The sequence below is a fragment of the Sphaeramia orbicularis genome, chromosome 19, assembly GCF_902148855.1.
Source record: "Sphaeramia orbicularis chromosome 19, fSphaOr1.1, whole genome shotgun sequence".
Lineage (NCBI taxonomy): Eukaryota > Metazoa > Chordata > Actinopteri > Kurtiformes > Apogonidae > Sphaeramia > Sphaeramia orbicularis.
In genome coordinates, this window is record NC_043975.1 from 32,120,416 (window position 1) to 32,141,364 (window position 20,949).

Consider the following 20,949-nt stretch of genomic DNA (forward strand, 5'->3'; position numbering starts at 1 on the left):
CATTTAATTTGAAAGACAAATGTTTTGAGACGTCATGCATGTCAGAAAAGTTTGCACCAGCAAGATGTTAAATGTGTCATATGTGAGTTACAGTTGTTTTGGTTGAAACCTAATCCACTCTGATGAGTACAACGGCAACTCTTTATAATAAGGGTACAGATCATGTAGTTAAATAAGAAACGCTGACAGTAACAAACGCATGACCCATGATGACTCAAAGATGTATCATGAATTACTGTAGTTCATCATAAACTAATGATCAAATCACACTTGAACATCATTGAATCCTTGACCACATTAACCAGATTCCACATACATTTCATGCATTTGAAGTAGATTTGTAGCTGTTCTGATATGATAAAACATGAAGTTTACACTATTAAACGGGTCATCGAGGAAACAACACAGGTCAACCCAACATTAGACATAAGAAGTGTTCATCATTACTGGACCTAAAATTTATTCATTCATTTCATTATTTATTTATTTTTTTATTTGTTTTGAGCAGAAGAAAAAAAACTTTTATGTGTTCAAGGAACTAATAGCAGAGCAAATACCTTAATAAATAGAGATGATCAAGACAATATAGCAGTTGCCATATACACTAGTAATAACAAAATAAACTCAACACATATTGCTTGAAAAGGAGTGGGAAGAAGAAAAGCTATTAAATCCCACCTCTAATAACCAAGTAATAAAATGTTGTTTTTTTTTTTTTATAATGACAAAAAAAATTTTGTCTTCAAATTCACAGATTCAAATAAATGTAGAACTGTAGAATCCAGCTAATTTGGTCATATATTAAATATGACAGATGTGAATTGACATCCATGAATTGATAATAAAATATGATGATAAAAGAATAAAGACATAAAACCACTGTGACTTGAGCATTAGACTGACAGGACTTCATGATACACCTAGTGTCATTTCATACATTAAATCATCATGATTCATGCATTTCTGATGTATGTAGTTGGTACCCTTATCATAAAGTGTATACAGTACAGTGTTGAAGAGTAATTCCTTTACATAACTTAGTAGGTCATGTCACTTCCTAGGTCCCACAGGAAGCAGTACAGAGGAGCTTTATGATCCGCAGGGCCTCATCTCTGTTTTGTGATGATTAAGAAATGCATTTTGGTTTAATCTGTGTTTATTCTATTTATCGTTACCATAGACTGACCGCCTCAAAAGCCCAATCCTCACTGTACCATAGCTCGGTCAGCACTGTACCTTCAGAATTTGTATTCCGACAGAAACTGTGATTAAAGATGGAGGCTTTTCCTTGGATAGTATTTGTTTATTTTAATTAGTTTCACAGATGAAATCACATGGTGATTACCAGACGCTGAACTGCTTGTACATTCAACCCAGCTGAGGTGAACATGTCATGTTATTGCACTTGAGTAACAAAATAATCATGCAAATGAGGGCGCAAGAAGGCTGAAAGAATAAAATGAAGCTCAAAGTGGCAAGACTGACTGTGCACCAGGACTGAACTGTACAGATCGATGAATATACTGAATGTTCCTTCTATACTAATACATATATTGTACTATAGTTAATGTGAATTTGAAAAATTCCTACGTCAGACAAGCAGTAAAACAAATAATAAAGCTCTTAAATCCACTTATCCTCTGCATTGATCTGCCACACAAACCCAACACTGCATGCACTTCCACACACAGGGTAGTTTTAATGCACACACGTACATATGCATATGGGTATGCATGCTTCAATGCAATCCAAGTATGGTTCGGCCTTGGACTACTTTATGTTTTACCCTCAGGATGGAGAAGGCCTGTGCATTTTCCTCAAGAGCTACTAAAATCCTTCTGACAAGTTATCCAGGCCAAATGAGACAGACTGATTACTGGAGGCTTCAACAGTTGCAGCACCAGAAGGGATTGGAAGAGGAAGAAGGGGTTGAAAAGTGGGTAAAGTAGGACGGACAAGCTCCTGTTTGGTGTCTGACTACTTGGTGTTACAAGTGGTCATTAAAGCGAGGGCCACACTGTTCTAGGGTATTGCACATAAACAACGTGTCAACGCAATTTGACTTAGTCTGGTGAGTGATACGGGAAGGTAATTACGCGTGAAATGACATTGGCTCCCACTGGTTTCACATTTTAATGCGCTGTGGGCTTTCACACTTGTAGCGTTACAAGTGTAAAAATATTATGATGGATTAGTATAACTCACAGGTGAAAGGTCAATGTTTTTATGCCTTATAAAAACAAGGAAGGAAACACAGCTTTTACCCATAAAGACCCAAACATCCATCAGTGACCAAAATCAATCACTGATCTAAAATGTTTAATAGCTGTTGATCCACTAATTCTAACAATACATGTAAATAAATGGTGTAAAATACAGTTTGTCATCCTCTCATCAGATATGACCCATTTGGACGTTCAGAGGCTCTGTAGTGAACATGGAAACACCATCATCTTCTGCAACATTAATTCACCAGTAAAATGATGGAGTTGGATCAATGACAGTGAATGGAGATGCTTATTTTATGTTCAGCTAATGATAGATTTTGCTGAAAAATTTATCTTTTTCTTCACTTTTCACTTTTTTGGATATAATCACCCTCAATGTTAATCTGAGCTTTTATGAACATCTACATAATCAGTAAATTAATTACAGGGAAATATAGTATTTTCACTTAATGCAAAATACAGAGGAAAGTATTATGATAAATGGTGATAAATCACTTAAGAAAAGTTAAAAATAGAGAAAAAAATTCATTTGGGAAATGCCACAAAAGCAGCACTGGGTCTTTATAAGCACTGGGTCAATATAAATTATTTTTATTGCCAGAGATGTCGGGATGTGGATTTGTGAAACATAAAAAGATCAACTTGTAATAATAATCATAATATTTACAAAAATCTTTGTCCTTTGCAATTGCAGTTTTATTGGAATTGACTGAAAATACAACTGCGACACAAATTAACCAGTGGATTAGACACATGAAAAGAGTTAAAGCAGCATGTGCAAACTGAAATAGAATGAGCTGTTCATGTTCTTTATCATCACACATTTACCGCCCCAGATGATGGATTTAAAGTACCCCTATGAGTGTTTAGACCAACTCGGATCATCATATTAAACTTACAAGGATCTGTTTTTTACTTTTGCAAATCAGAGGTGGCATCAACAGGTTCTGACCCTGTCCCAGTGACCAAGATCAGTTTCTAAATGAACCGTGGTTTCAGATGGAAAACACATTCCCCAGGCTAACTGCTGCTAACCTCCAGTGAGTTGTTAGCGAGGAATGTTTGATGTGTGAAGGGAACCATGTGTGTAGGAGTGACATGTGGTGGTGGTGAAAGAGGATAGGCCATGGTGAGTGGGTGACCGGTTGAAGTTTGCTGAGTGACTCCAGTCATCAAATCTGCAATGACACTTCTAATCTGTGTTTAAAGAAAGCTGAAATAATCTCCAGCACTTCAACATGTGGGGTTAAAACCTGCTATGATGAAAACCTGCAGGCATTGTTGGTGATTAGCGGCTACTGTGGCAAATACCGAAACATGGATCTGAAGACTTTAGATGCTTTAAAGTCACTCTTCATTTTATTAAGATGGATGGAAGTTATACATGAGAAAGGCAAGGTGAAAATCAGATATTTCCAGACAAAAGATTAAAATGAAACTTTAGAGCTTGGTTTCCCAAATGCAGGGTCAAGAGCCTGAAATGGAGCTGTTTTTATTGAGTCGCCAGGTGGCAAAGGAAGATGTATGACAAGAATATAATATGTGAAATAATTCTTCTAATTGAACATTTGAAGCATTAACTGGTTTATAAATGTCAACAATACATAACACATGTAACATGACAAGAATGATAACCACTGAAAGCACGTAATTTGCGCAGACTGTAGTAATGTTAACATTTTTCCATACACATGGTTTTTTAACTTTAATTTTTTTTTTTTTTTTGTATTTTATCAACTTGAATCATAAACAAAAATACCAAATACTTAATTGTCATATTTTACGTTTTAACTGTCATGTTTGGTTAAATGTCTGTTTTTAGTGTTTTTTTATACGAGCGTCCATCCATCCGTCCATCTATCTATCTATCTATCTATCTATCTATCTATCTATCTATCTATCTATCTATCTATCTATCTATCTATCTATCTATCTATCTATCTATCTATCTATCTATCTATCTATCTATCTATCTATCTATCTATCTATCTATCTATCTTTACTTTTTCTGTTAGGTCAAATGTTCTAACGTGTCAGTGTGCATTTTCTACTGACTTGGTGCTACTGTAGTCATTTTTGTTTATAAAGTGTTGATTTTAATGATGGGGTCAGAATTTTAAAAATCATCCAAAAATGACCATTTTTTAAATTCTAACCTAATACAAATTGTGAAAAATAATACAGCCTTTTGTAACAGAAAGTTTATGAAAGGTTAAGAAGATAAATTGGCATAAAAGATGTAAAAATAACATAAAAAATGCAACAAAACAAAATGGATGTAACAAGACAGTAATAACATCAAATACATAACAGACATAAATGATGTAAAAGATGTAACAAGACAAAAAGAATGTCAAAGACACAACAAAATGTTCTGAAGAAACATCATATGTCCCATTTGGGCCTGGGGCTGAAAAAAAACCTGATATGCTCTTGAGAGAGTACAATGAACGTTCAACCTGTAATCTAAGGTATTATCTAAGTTTACTATTATACTGCACTTTGGAAGCTGAATTAATGGTTAGACTGAAAAAAATGACTGTATTCATTAGTTTTACAAGTAGCTGATTTTTATCTGACGCCATTTCACATTTAGTTTGATGAGATTTCAACATGTTATGGTCAGTTTTATGGCTCAGCCTGAGTGTGGTGTAAGAATAACAAGCTTATTTACTCTACAAATCACCACTGGGATAGAGTGAGAAAGCAGAGACAAGACTCCCCCAGGAATGTCCACAAATGTGAGGCTGGGAAACCTTTGCCATGAAAAGGCCTTTCCAAGAGTCTTGCATAAAACCACATTACGACACAACGACTTTCAAAAGAAACCCCTGTTTTATTATTAATGTTGTTATTTTTACTTTTAGATGGAGTTAGAGTAGAAAATATGGGATAGATACTTATATTCACCCTAATGCTTGATCTATTGTAATATTACGCTATAGGTTCTCTCAAAAATGACTGGACTATGACTCAAAATGAAGTTAAAGCTACAGATTTAACACAAACATATATGAATAAATTATACAATCATGTCATAGAGGATTTCATCTCCTTGAAAAGTGCAACTGCTGGAATTTTGAATGTGGCCTGAATTATACGTCTGTGCTTACAATTGCACACCATCTTCATTTCTTGTATTCTTTTATACTGGTCTGTAATATATTTAAGAAGAGGCTGGTCTTCCTACTGCAGAACAGACTCAAATACTTGACCCTTATCTTCTAACCTCAATGTTTTCTGTGCCTCATGCCTTACAACCAGAAAAGGTAATGTTTAAGTTGAGGTCAAGGTCAGAAGCATCTTCTTCTTAATGACCATGTGAAGAATATCTCTTTGAGACACTCCGTGGATGTTCATGATGATGTACGACGAACTGTAGCAAGTCTGTAGATGATTCCAGATGGGGGTACACCGAGGCCTCTTTAGTTATGGGTGACATAAAACACCTGGTTCAGGCTTTGAAAGTAGCAAAAAAAGGATTGTCTGTGTGGAAACGGTAAGAGACTGATGTTCTTGAAAGTCAAAGGTCAGCATTTGACAAGTTAACAGAGGCAGGGTGTTTTTGTAGTGTGTGTATTCTGTATGCATGTGTGTGTGTATGTGTGTGTGTGTGTGTGTGTGTGTGTGTGTCCTCTAACTGTACAGTAACAGTCACACATGACTATGATTAGGAGACATTACATTTTTAGCAGAGAAGCAATTAAAAACTCTGCTGTTTTACTCTTAAAACTCCATGACAAGGTTAAAAAAAAAAAAGGGGGCGGGGGGGCAACATGTTCTCCTTTAGTTACAGGGAATAAGGAGGTCTGGTCCAAAATCAATTACTCTGTCAAAGACGAGTAAACAAAACCCTTTTCATCTGCAAAAAAACAAAACATTGTTCATTTCTTTCCGGTTCCCTGCTGTGTAACTTCCTCTTACTTTTTATTGTCTTATCCCTTGACTCATATTCCCCTCAGGTCAAGTCAACATCTAACCATATGTGTAAGAAAATCAATTATTTGACTAATTATTAACATAGTACTGCTTATGTAGACACATCATACTGCGGTAATAAGATCATAACCCAAAAGTCATGTAATAACTGTAAAATAATCTATGTGACCACATTTCACTATCTCAAAGACACAAAATTTCTTGATTTTCTTCTTTGAAATGACTGTAAATGGACACTGCCTGCACCCCCCAAAAAACTGACACCTTGATTTATCCAAGCAAACTTGCATCTTCCACTGGATAATTACTGCAGTGATTTAACTCTTTAATTGATGCAGTGAGGAGCTCCACATTCCTTAAACAACCATCAGTTGGATAGGGAGCATAAAGGTTGGACTGTGGAGGAACAGTAGGAGACCATGTGGTCTGATGTGTCCTCATTGACCCTGCTCCTGATGAGGTTATTACTCATCATGCATATTGCCTACAGTACAAGCCTGTGGGGGCAGTGTGATGATCTGGGGTTTGATTCAGTCAGTCAGATTGAGGTTCGGCAATGTTTTGTGTCCATAAATTGAGATCAGCTGAACCTGAACATACTGAATGACCAGGTTTGAACATCAGTGCAGTTTTTCTTTTCATAGATGATGAAACCGAGACATTCAAGATGACACCACCAGGATTCACAGAGTCCAGACCTGAACCCCACTGACAATCTGTGGGATGTGATAGAGAAAACCTTATGCAGGAAAATGAGGATGAAAATAAATGTCATGACATTTATTGTGACATTACATAATCACTGTGTGGCATAAATAATGCCAAAGCAAAAGCATCCCATAATCAATACTAAAGGCAGTCCAACAAAGTATTATGACAGTTTTTTTTTTGTTTTGTTTTGTTTTTTTGGCTGGACTGTGGATTTTGTCCCATATCCTCTCTGACACAGTGTTGCTCTGAGATCCCACTCAGAGTTCAGCTGTATTTACTCTTGGATACTCAGAGGGGACCACGTAGTCCATCGCTTTTACAAGCTGTCCATCTATAAAAATGAAGTGATGTGGTTTCCCACTCTGTCTTGTTCCTCCTCTCCCACCTGCCTCTGTTTGCTGAAACAGAGAGTGAGACACTACCAGCAACGAACACAATTAAGTGAAGAGTGATGAAATTATATCTCTGGTCTGGGCAAATGGAGGGGTGAGAGCGACGAAGAAGCAAAGTGGGAAGGAGGGAGAGTCCATTCTGCTTCCCTCTGGGGACAGAGGAAATTCTATTAAGCCTATAATAGAGCCATTTTTCACCTCCATTCACATCAGTCTATTATACAACTCCTCCACTCCTCCTTTCCTCCTTCCTCTCTCCTCTTTAGAGATGGTACAGCATCATTTAAAGTCTGCTCTATCTTATTTCTTTCTGGAAGCTTGTTTCCTCTGAACTACAGTCCTATTTATTGATATCACACCTCATCCATTTCCTCTCAATTAAATGCTTTCTATAATTACACTTATATCTTATTATGTCAGGAAAGAAAGTATCATTCTTGCTCTGGCCTTAAACCCAGAAAGACCCAAACATCCGCCACCGACCAAAATCATCTTCTGATCTAAACTGTTTAATACCTGTTGATCCACTAATTCTATCAATACATGTAAATAATTGGTGTAAAATAGAGTTTGTTATCTTTTCATGATCATCAGATATGACCCATTTGGCTCCGTTGTGAGCACCGTCACCTTCTACAGTATTGATTCACTGGGAAAACCCATGGCGTTTGATCAATAACAGTGGATGGAGACACTTGGTTTATGTTCAGTTAATGATGTATTTTATTGAAAAAGTCACTTTTTCTTCAGTTTTCTTTGTTTTTGATGCAATAACCCTCAACTTTAATCTGAGGTATTAAAAGCATCTATATCACAGGTGTCAAACATACGGCCCAGGGGCCAAAACCGGCCCGCCAAACGGTCCAATCTGGCCCCTGGGATGAATTTGTGAAATGCAAAAATTACGCCAAAGATATTAAGGATGATAAAATAATTTTAGGTCAGTTCAATCTAAAGTGAGTCAAACCAGTTAAATACTATCATAACAACCTATAAAAAATTAAAACCACAAAATTTCCTCTTTGTTTTAGTATAAGAAAAGTAAAATTACACAAAAATGCTCCTAATGTATAGATTAGCCTTTTACAAAAAATGTGAATAACCTGAAATAACGGAAGTATGTGGAATTGTACCAATAGTCTGCCTGTTATGAAATGACTTGTGTATTTGTAGATCCACTGTGATCTGTAGGTTGTGATGCACATGTATAAATAATAAACTAAGGCGTAATAGTGTTAAAACTGTACATTTTTCTCTTGTTTGTTTTGCATCGTTTTTGTTTGGATAGTTTGTAAATGAAAATATGTTCATAATTTAATGTTTCTTATTGCAATAACACAAAGAAAAAAACTGGGAGTTGTCATTATTTACAGGTTATTCTGTAGGAATGATAAACTAAGGTATAATATTGTTAAAATTGCACTTATCTCTCTTGTTTGTCTTTTTTTTTTCAGGTAATTTGCATCTTTTTTGTTTGGATAGGTTGTAAATGTAAATATGTTCATAATTTAATGTTTTTTATTGCAATCAAACAGAGACAAAAACTTGGAGTTGTCATTATTTATAGGTTATTATGTATAAATAATAAACTAAGGTGTAATATTATTAAAATTGCACATATTTTTCTTAAAAAATTTGAGGTTGTTCATATTTGTTCATGTTATGTTCAAGTACAGTTCGTAGATGTTTTCATTATGGGATTGTACTTTTTTCACTCAAAAACATAGAGAAAACTTTAGAGTTGATATTATTTATAAGTTCTTATCCTATTATTTGTATTATTTTACTGGTCTGGCCCACTTTAGATCATATTAGGCTGAATGTGGCTTCTGAACTAAAATGAGTTTGACACCCCTGATCTATATGATCACTATACTAAATATTAGAATACATGATTTTTACTGGAAAAATGCAAAATACAGAGGATTATTTTATAATAAATGGTGTTAAGTTGCTTAGGAAACGTTAAATATGGAGAAAAAAAGTCATTTGGGATGTACCACAAAAGCAGCACTGGTTCTTTATGGGTTAAAATGTAGAAATAATTTGATCCAGTAGTTAAAAAACATTCCTCGGTGAAAACCTCTCTTAGGTCTGTGGCCTTAAAGCAGGTGATTAAAGCTTAATGACAAGAATGTGCTCCGGAGAGAAGTGACTTTTATTGTCCACAATCAATCCATGTTCGTTAATGATAAAGCTTTAATGTGTTTAGCAGGAAGTGACAGAATGAGGAAAACTGACACAGCGTCTCTTAGAAGCTCGTAATTGTGAGGCATTCAGTGGCTTTGTGGTGAACTAGAAAGGATTTATTCGTTTGTCATGGGTCGGTTTAGAGGGAAATGCCATGAACTAGTTTAATTGCATTTTATGTAAAGCCACATGTGTTCCCTGTTTCTATTTACGTCTCCTGTCTGCTCACCAGGTGCCGGATGCAAACCAAGTCAACATTTCCATCAGAGATCATTCAGAGAAAGTCAATTCATCGCTATAACAACAAACATCAGTCAAACATTGTTGAACATGTTGACTTGCTTCATCACACGTTCATGTGAATATTGCAAACAGACTTCCTCCCTTTTGATTCTTTTGTCACCTCAGCCTGACAAGTGAGTCACTGAACCAACAGAGCCTTCGTGTCATAACAGCAGAAGGTTTACAGTAATAGAAACAATTGCATCGAGACAACCAAGATACCTCCAAAGCCTGAACTACACCTAGAGGTACAAAAACACCACTTGAGCGACACTGATACTCTAAGCCAGCTGCACACCTCAAATGCTTGTCAAGAAAGACTGCCTTTGAAACCTTGTAACCATTTAACATGAAATGTATGATCTTTTCACTATGTGTATGTTCAAATATGGTATCATATTTTGCACACCTGAGCAGCAGTTAGATCTGGTTAAAAATACCTAAATCTGTCACAGTGGAGGATTAGCTAGATACATGTAATGGTATCATGTCACAAAAGGCATAATACATGTAATTATATTACAAATCAAAGTAATTACAACCTATTCTAGTCACACAGAAAAAACTATGATATCAAATTACAGTTACTGATCAAAATGTTGGGATTACAAGGGATCATATTCAGATCTGTATGTGGAATCATGTAACATTCATTATGTTCATTTCACAGACCCTGGCTTTCTGAACAGGGGTTTGCATTCAGGCCATTGCCATATTAGGCTGTTGGAGCCAGGCATGACCATATTTGGTGAACAGGGGGTGGAGCTTGGTAAATGCAAAGACAGATGGGTGAGCTAATGCTATACACTAGCTTAGTAATGTGGTAAAATGGTAAATATCATGATGTAAGACTATTTTAATGGTATTTTTTTGGGTTGTTTTATTTTTATTTTTTTGGCTGGTGCAGTGGCGCAGTGGTTAGTACTTTCACCTTATGGCATGAAGAGTCCAGGTTTTTTCTGTTTAATTTATCCATTCTCTGTGGGTGTTCTGGTTTCAACCCACCATTAAAAACAGGCGCATATATTTTAATTCTCTCGTTGAAGACCACAGTGCTGATGACGATCTGGAGTTGATCCCTGGGCCTTCAATGGCAGCTCAGTGTTCCTAATGTGTGTGCTATGTGCTAATGCTAATGCTAGGTACTGTGAGTGTGTATTAGGTAGGTAAAATGCAGATACCTGATTTCACAGTGGGAATAATAAGGTGAGTTAACCTTTAACCTTTTTAATGTAACATATTGAGGACACCAATAGTCTGTCAGGGAAAAACATCATTTTATTCAACAAACACATAGCAGATATCAAAGTCTTCCTTTTACTTTAAAATTTTATATCAACAGCAGTAAAGACTATAGATGGATCACTTCAATTATTAAAGTTCAAACAAAATGAATAAGACCGGAATTACTGACTCGGTTTTTCAAGAGATTTCAGTGTGGTTCTTTGGGAACCAGGCCAGTGGTCTAGTCCAGGGTATACAGCAGTACACGCCATATACCTACTTATTTTTCAGTCAGCATTGTGTATACCCATTTCTAAATCCCCCTGATGCATACCATTCAGTAGTATCTGAGCCTAATTGTCCATTTTTTTCCCCATTGGATGGTTGAAGCCATGACCCGCCCTGCTCTGCCTCTAATTGGCTAGTACTCACTGCCTTCACTAATTAGATTGATTAACTTTAGGCATGAGGACTGATGAGCCAATCAGAGGCAGAGTAGGGTGGGTCATTCCGAGGAAAATATTGCTAATTAGTACTGGGCACCTCTGGAACCTGATTGGACACCTCAGGTGCCAGTACCACCCCAGCTGATTGACAGATCACTGCACATCTCGCTGAAAGATGCGTGATTATTGGAAATGTGGACAAGAAAGGCAGAATAAACGTCTTTCAAGTGAGTGACACATATTGAGAGAACCTACTTTCATGGAATACATAATTCTGAGGTAAGATTTTAGGTGGTTTCAGAATGAGTCACTGTTTTAAACTACTGGTCATATGACTGCACATTTAGAGGAGAAGAGATTTTGTCGCCAATAGTTAAACTGTATGAGTAGGCTAATGTTATGAAAGGCTAGCGTTATCCTATGTTTGCCTCATGTTGAATACATTTACATTCGTGCAGCTGCTTGTGTGACCAGTAATACCTACAAACTGCTCCTGATTAAGTCAGGATAATTTTATAATAGTGAGCAAATACTACTGATGGATTTTGAGTAAACTAAATAGAGTAGTCTTACATGTCAGTGTTTCTAAAACAGTGTTTTTCTGGACTACTTAAAAAAAAAAAAAAAGGTGCAAAAATTGAGAGTATACCGACTTTTCCAGGGACCACTACACCATTGAGCCAGGCCTTTTTGGAGCCACCATCTAACAGCCTTCAGTAATATTACACTTTGAGATACTTCTGTATAAATTGAAGCAGGAGCTTCTCTGTATCGTTTCACACCAGAGAAAGGCTCTAACTTTACTGTTTAAGTGAAAACATTGTTTACAGCAGGGAAACTGATTTTCAGTTTACAACACTTACAGTTACAATTTTTTTGATATGGTAGTAATGTTGGTCACCTACCACCTACCTATTAGTTTAAAAATAACCTTCTTATCTATGGGATCTGAGATGCAAAGTGTAGAGTTAGTGCATCAGGTTCTTTCTTACATCTACAGTATCATGTTATATCAAAGTGTCCATGAGGAAAAAAAAGAACAACGATAAAAGACATTCATTCAAGTTTCAAGTCTTTGGAAGTCGACTTTAACGATCCACTGATATGAGACAAATTCGATAGCAGCCTTGAACCTAAAACCATGGCTGGATTGGCGTTCTTGATAGCATAAACATTTTGAGTGAATGTGATGATCTCTACAAGACATATGTGTTATTTGTGAGACGTCCACAATATCTGGACTATGTACAGGAAACTGAAACTCTGTCCCTATATTCTGCTTCATGAAATCTGATTAGCCTTCAGAATAGACAAGGACAAGCGTTGATGTTCTGCATCTCATATAATACACAGGTTGGGTTTCAATCCCAGCCACCCGTCTCTGTGGTGAATGCAGGTATAGAGTGATGGTCATGATGTCACATTGATATGGCCTCTAAATAAAGGAGTGATGTAATGTTGCACTGTAGATGTGGAAGAAGACACGTAGCAGATTATTGTACTCTAAAAGATAATACAGCGCTCTGTATAACATGGACATTTCCCACATCTATCCAGAGATCTAAAGAAGACAGCCTGTGGGTTTTGCTACTTCATCACTGAGTTTTTTGATGTAACAAAGACACTGATACTGTGGTAAAGGACAATTTTCTAATACCCTCTTGGGAATAAAGAAACCATTCTGTTCCAAGATACCCAGATCTTTTATGGAAGCTTCAACATGACCCTCTTGGCTAGCATACTATACTATAGACAAATGACAATGCAGAAATGAGTGTTTTTGTTGGTATTTCAAGAGTTTTTAAACGATCTCAAACCTTCCATTAAACACAGAAATGAAAAAAAACCCCGAAGGTAATAACCACCGACTGGGTTTATTATGTCATTATTTTGCATAAAATGTGACAATACCCAGAGATTCTGTAAGATAATCAGTCTTGAATATGACCCACCATAGGCAAGAATCCAAAGACTCCACATTCCAGGTTCTTTCCACTGTACTCTTCTGGTATGTTATATTGTTTCTGATGATGGACAGGGGCCAATCGGTCAACGTCAGTTTTAGTTCTGACTTGAGGCAGAATGTGTTGCAGCTCGTCTGTTTGTGATATATGCAAACTACAGTGAGGTTTTGGTGAATAGAAAAAGGGAGGCACAGCTTTAAGTATTTCTAAGAAAAGATAAGCAAACACAAAACACCTCTGCAGCTTTGCTAGCCTGCTTAAGAGCATATACAGAAACAGACACACTCTGTTCAAATGGTTGAAAGCCAGCTGATTCATCAAACACAAACACAGGGAACAAATGCCTTTGAGCACACCGTATATCCCTAGGGATCTTTAGGTATAATCAATTTAATTCAGCCAGGCTCAGGTTACTGATGGCTCTACACTGTTCAGCTAATAGCAGAGCTTTACAGCTAGCTTTGGTGGGGGCCCATCTGGAGCACCTGAGGATGGTGGGTTGTTACTAGCCCTCAGATTTATTCAGAAGTGGGACAAAAACAACAACAAAACTATGGAGATAAGGTGTAGAAATGAAGGTATGAATAAAATGGGCTTTGTTTATGTCATTATAATGTTTTTTTAAAAAAGTGGAAATGCCTAATACAGGACAATGAAAATATTTTCTCGGCAACTAGAGGAAAAACATCTGATTTTGGCTAATTTAGGCATGCTGATTCCAAATCTGAAATCAGAATGTATCCAAGAATAATAAAATGAACGACACCTGTGATATTTAACTATAGATATGAAAATTAGACCTATCCCAGAAGCAGAGTCCATCAGTTTGATTCTACATTGTGTAATGATCGCCTTTCTCTGTAATGTCTCTTTAAGAGCTCTTGGTTTCTATTATGACGCTACGCTAACGTGAGTACATAACCTGGACAGTTCAAGGCCAGACCAGAGTTACTGTCGTTACCTTTTTTTGCCGCCATTCATCAGTTTGAACTCTTAATACATTTATTTCATGTTTTTCTTCAACCAAACTGTGCTTGTGCGACATGTGAAGAATGTCTGAGCTTCCCTGCAAACATTAAATGTGCAGTGTGACAGTGAAGAGCTGTTTCCAGTCTTATTTCTAACTTTTCTGACCCGTGGAGGCCTCCCTGGCCACTACAATTGGTCAAAAATGTTTCTGACATTGTCTCTTGTGCTTGTTGGTTGTGACAGTTTCCTGCTGTAGGATCCAACACTAATTGCCATCAGGTTTGTCTTGAAGCTTGTTGGTACCTGGTTTCCATTTAAGAAAGATCTGTATGAAATTATTCAAAAGGATTTCCACTTACATCCAAAAAAATCAACACAGGTGTGGAAGAAATGAACTCTGACCGTTCATAGATTTTGTTATGTGTCTTCAACTAGTTGATCATCATTTGGGGCTTGATGGCCACTCAGAAAAGTTTCCTACACTTTCATAAATGGATACCAACCTGCTAATTCTAGAGAGCTGTGACTGGAGGGGAATTACTCCAATGAACAATTGCAGCTTTCAGTTTTTGTATCACTTTGGACTGGACCAAATGTTTCTATCAGGTATTGAAAGCCATTGGAATTTTAATCCCTTAGAATTATCAGAACTAAAATACTGGCATGATATGTACCTATATACACTTCTTTATCAGATAACTGAGCCTTTAAAGGAACCATTGAAAAATCTATGTGGGCAGCAGCTCATTTGTATTTAAAGCAACATACACAGAAACAGAACATTTGGAACAGTGCTGAAAGCAAAGAGTATGTGCACAATGTAGAGTGAATGACTGGTGAGTATTTGGACTTGAAACATGTGAAACTTCTCTCATTCAGTCATTTCATTCAAAGAGACTCCTTGATGATGATCATAATATGGGCTCATCCTGGTAATTAGTCACAACACAGTATGTAAAGAGATGAGAGGTTTGCTCTAATACATTACATCACAACTGTTTAGATATTGCAACGATTCAAAATAGTGGATAATGTAAGAGTATTGATGTTGGCACATCATCTGAACTAGCAGCACAATTCACAGATGGACTCCTTTATTTCTCTAGATGTTGATGCAGAATCCAACATGATCTTTATTGCTGTCTTATATTGTGACCAGATGAAAGAGGCACTCATTTACCCTCTGGGTGTTTCTCCTCCTCACTAAAGGCCGTGACCTCTTTGGTTGCATTTAAACCATGAGGGTCATCGTGTCTGTCTGGCACACAAAACAGTGAGATACTTTGCTGTTCCCCCCTTGCTCTTCTCAATCCCGTTCTCCTCTTCCTAGTCCAGATTTCTACAGAGGCAACGCTGAGTGTCAGGTTTAGCTATAGTATCAGCTGTCGGGGATTGGAGTCACATCAAAGTGGGACAGTGAAAAGAGTGAGATCCACACCCCGACTCCTGACCATACAAAGAAGCTAAGGAGCAAACCCTCCTCCCCTGGGAGTTGTAATGGGAGCGGTTGATTACCCCCGTGTACCAAAGCCATTCTGACCAACCCAAGGGAGCTACAGTGGAGGGTAGCATGTAGCCAGTGATGAGGCCTCACAGGGCACACACAGACTGAGAGATAAAAACTAGGAAAAAAAAACCAACCTCTAGTTAAGAGAGAGGCTATAGGTCCAAGGAAATCTGGCAATAGTGGCAGATTGACTTTCCAGCCACACAAACACATATGAGTAAGTAAGTATGTGAGTATTGTGTACACACATAGATACACATACATATGCAGTGCACATCATCAAACCCAACCCAGATTCCCCACATCCTTGTCCGTGTCAATCTGGTGTTGTTCTTGTCTGCTGCATCACAAAGAACTTTCCTCCTCAGCCCCCTCACAAACCAACAGCAAACTGAGTTAGGACCGATCCGCTGCCCAATTTATCTCAAATCCTCGCTGATGCAGATCTAATTTCAGCCTCTTAGTACCACAAACAGGAAGGAGAAACCAGTCGATAAACAGCCCACGGTCCTTCTTGGAGGGAGTGAGATGGTGTTGGTGGGGTTAGGCAGAGCAAAGAGAATGTGGTGACACAGTGGAAAAGGGAGGCAGCAGACTTGCCATTACCCAATGTCCAGCTCAACACTTTATCTGTCAATGCCTGGTTCCTGTAATAAACTTAATTTGAGTTTTTTAGGCAAATTATCATATTAAAAAGTGGCTCATATGACTCAGAAACTGGGAATGAGTTTGTAATTTTTCTCACCAGTACCATTTTCTATCAGCCTTTGACATTTGAAGCATCTTGCACCGAGAGGAATGTATTTGCAGGAATGGAAAATAATAATTCATAGCTCTGCTTTTACTTAAATCACCTGGAAATAATTCAATAATAATTCAATTTTATAATAGGTAGCATCCAACATTAACTTAAACGGAGATCACCTACTATGTTGGAGTGAGCACCAAAGTTTCCTTGAATAAAATACTAGAGTTAACTACAACCCTTGTCTCAGGAAATTATGGGGGACAAATAAAGACCCCAAAGCTCCAAACGTTCATGTAATGTCCTGCTGCCAATTATATAATGTGAATACCAGGTAAGCATAGTGCACTGACCTTTTTTTTGTTTTGTTTTATTTTGTTTTGTTTTGTTTTACAAATTCAGCAATATCATCATACTATTTTTCATACTTTGTTGCTCTTTCTCATCTTAAGTGGTCTTGATCAGTTTCACTCACTGCAGAAATACAATACATTAATTAACATCTCAGCCTAATCTCTAACCAAACTGTCATATTTAGTTCAAGGAAATGGTTTCTATCAACTGAACCACTAGAGGGCTTTTTATTATTCTGGAATCTCTCCTTGTGGGACTAATGAGGGCATATCTGATCTCGTGTTATTAGAAGTTACTACAGGACATGTAATACAGTAAATTTAACAGAGCAGAACAGAGTGGATCAAAATGAGGCTTCACACTAAAATATGACCAATTCCAGAGGGAATTAGAAATCAAGGACTGATTATCTGTTTGGGGAAACATGTTCATATCCCCATAACTAAAATGTCCGAAACTGACAAATACCAGAAGCAGAAAGGGCTTTTTGTTTTCAGCTGCCACTGTAGGTGAGGTTGAGGTGAAGGATATAGAGAGTGAAGTCCCGCCTCTTCCTGTTTTGTTTCATGGGACCTTAGTCCATGGCAAGATCCCCTTTGAATTATGCCTTCATTTACACATGTGATATTTGTCAATGGAAAAGATAATAATGATTTAAAAAAAAACCCAAAAAAAACAAGAAAGTTGCAGTTAGTGGTTAAAAGTTTGGACTGTGGGAATACAAAAATATAAAAACCACATACCTGAAAGTCACCAGTGTCACCAATTGTGACAGTGTCTCTGCACCTTCATCATGACTGCACTGCAGTCATTTTCACCTCCTTTCATACTTTTCTTCTCACCAAGATTAAATGTTCCATTGTGAACATTGTGGTGACATGTATCAAGTGATGAGACATGCAGCCCATCAAACTATTTAACCCAGTTCTAGATGTTTCTTTACTATCTTTACTACAAATTTCGACTTTCTTGGCTTGTGAAATTATCTTAATAAAATGACAAACATCATATGTGAAAATAGTCCCATATTTAAAATGGAAAATCATGTTTCTCACCATCACTGCAGTTCTTAAGTGATTTTGACTTTCTATTTAGTTGGTTGCATTTTGCAAATTCACCACTATTTGTCACTAAATATCACAGATTTAGGAAAATTTGGGTCTGTTTTTGTGAAGAGATTCCTAAAATTTGAAATTTCACAATTAAAGCCCAAATCCTTAATTTCACTAGATTATAAGACCTGAAGTTGCAGAATGAAAAATGAACTGGGATAAATGCACGTGTAAGATTAGCTAAGGGTTGTAATTTTGTTACTAGCTCTATAATGTGGTAAGGATATATTTTGTAAAAAAATAGCCAAAATGTCCACAGTTAACACAAATCCATCCATCCATCCATCTATCCATCCATCTATCCTACTTTTTGGAGGATTTCATAAATGTTAAGTGAGTCACCAGAGAAGGCAGTCATGGTTTTTACAGCAGAACCAGATGGCAAGAGGAAGCCCTCTGGTAAATCTCTGATCTAATATGTCAAATGGAGGGCTGATCGAAGCAGCATGTCACAGACAACGTAATGCATAATTATGGCATCTTTATTATAATGGATTTTTAATGAATTAATCAATGTAAGACTGCAGACAACATAATGGCATACCTAAAATAGGAAGAAGGGCAGATAAATAAGGTGCCTTACTTGGGTTTTATTTCAGTTATAATGAGACATGATGTAAAAGTCAAACACATTAGTGCAAGATCAAGTGTTTAAAAAAGGGACATAATTTTTGCTTGATTTACTCTTTGGGACAAACACATTATAGACAAAAGTCACGGTGCATATATTTAGTTTTCCTAAGTGCTGATTTTTCACACATGGCTTGCTGAGTCAATTTCATGACTTCTAGGATTGCAGTTACAGTCCCTGAAATGCTGAACCTTCTCAGGAGTATAGAATTCACCAGGGAAATCCAATTACTCTTCACAGGAACAGTAGATGGCCAGACATGTCTTCATCAAGAAAAGCCCTATTAAAACAACAAAAGAAAAGCAAATGAGAGAGAAAAGCCAGAGGTTTTAGCCCACACAGAATTGAAAGAACTTCTGCAAATCTGCTGTTTATTTACATTAAATATATTCATCAGTGTTAAAACTTATTGCTCCCAATACACAGGGTGGAGAAGCAAAATTTACAATGAACATTTAGTTGTTTTTTCTCAGCAGGCACTACGTCAATTGTTTTGAAACCAAACATATATTGATGTCATAATCATACCTAACACTATTATCCATACCTTTTCAGAAACTTTTGCCCATATGAGTAATCAGGAAAGCAAACGTCAATGAGTGTGTGATTTGCTGAATGCACTTGTCACACCAAAGGAGATTTCAAAAATAGTTGGAGTGTCCATAAAGACTGTTTATAATGGAAAGAAGAGAATGACTATGAGCAAAACTATTACGAGAAAGTCTGGAAGTGGAGGAAGCAACAAAAAACAAACCAAAGCTTTTATTAAAGCTCTCAAATCCAAAATCCTAAAGGATCCAACCAAATCCATGAGAAAAATGGCAATTGAACTTGAGGTAGACAACAAGACCGTTAGAAATGCAGTAAAATATGATTTTAAGTTAAAATCTTACACAAGAACACCAAAACACTTGTTGACAACAAGTGTTTTGGTTTGATTTTGGATTTGAGAGCTTTAATAAAAGCTTTGGTACGTTTTTTGTTGCTTCCTCCACTTCCAGACTTTCTCATAATAGTTTTGCTCATAGTCATTCTCTTCTTTCCATTATAAACAGTCTTTATGGACACTCCAATTATTTTTGAAATCTCCTTTGGTGTGACGAGTCCATTCAGCAAATCACACACTCATTGACGTTTGCTTTCCTGATTACTCATATGGGCAAAAGTTTCTGAAAAGGTATGGATAATAGTGTTAGGTATGATTATGACATCAATATATGTTTGTTTTCAAAACAATTGGCGTAGTGCCTGCTGAGAAAAAACAACTAAATGTTCATTGTAAATTTTGCTTCCCCACCCTGTAAATAAAATAGTGCATGGACAATGGATTCAACTTTAGAGTTACTAAAGTTAGCATGCAGTAAAGTGTTATTCTTATTATTTTTATTTTCAGTTACATTTTATTCAATGATATTATATTTGCCGCTCTCAGAAGCAGAACAATACTTTTCCCAAACACATATTAGCTCAAGGACACAACATGTTTTCCATTGTTAGGGACTGAAAATGGTATTTAATCCAACTCAAACCAAAAACATTCTTTGACCATTCCATTTTTTTTTTTTTTTTTTTTTTTTTTTTTACAATCAAACATTAAAAGCTGATTAATCTACCCATGGAAACCAAAAATGACAATTTTCTGTTTTGGTGAAAACAAGCCAAACTTTAGTTTTATCTATAAACTAGTACAACAAGATTACAACTTCTTAAGATAAGATAAGATAAGATAAGATAAGATAAGATAAGATAAGATATACTTTATTGATCTCAAAAGGGGGAAATTCAAATGTACAGCAGTACAAGACAATAAACATCAAATACAATAGAAAAAAAGAGTATAAAAAATATAAAACAACTTTGTTATAGTGACTAATTTGTCAAGCAGCATATGATGTTGATCATCAAATTTTCATCAACTCTGTAAAACCTGAGTGATAGCCTAAGTATCACAGATCTGTTAGTCTGTCTGTGATTATGCACCTGAATCACTTCCCTCACTCCATCACAAGCTGTCCATTTGTTTACATACCAAACATGTCAAATATGTCACTCAGGCCTTTTCGGAAATTTTGTTGCGACGTGCTTTGTGAGAATGGGAATTCCATGCAGCCGCAGTATGGCTGCAGCAGCAACAAACACGGAAACGGCTTCATTGCTTCTGGCTGCTGCTGTGGCTGCATGGAATTCCAAAAAGACTGTGTTTCACCTTGAGGGGAGTGATTCAGGTGCACAATCACAGAAAGACTAACAGATTC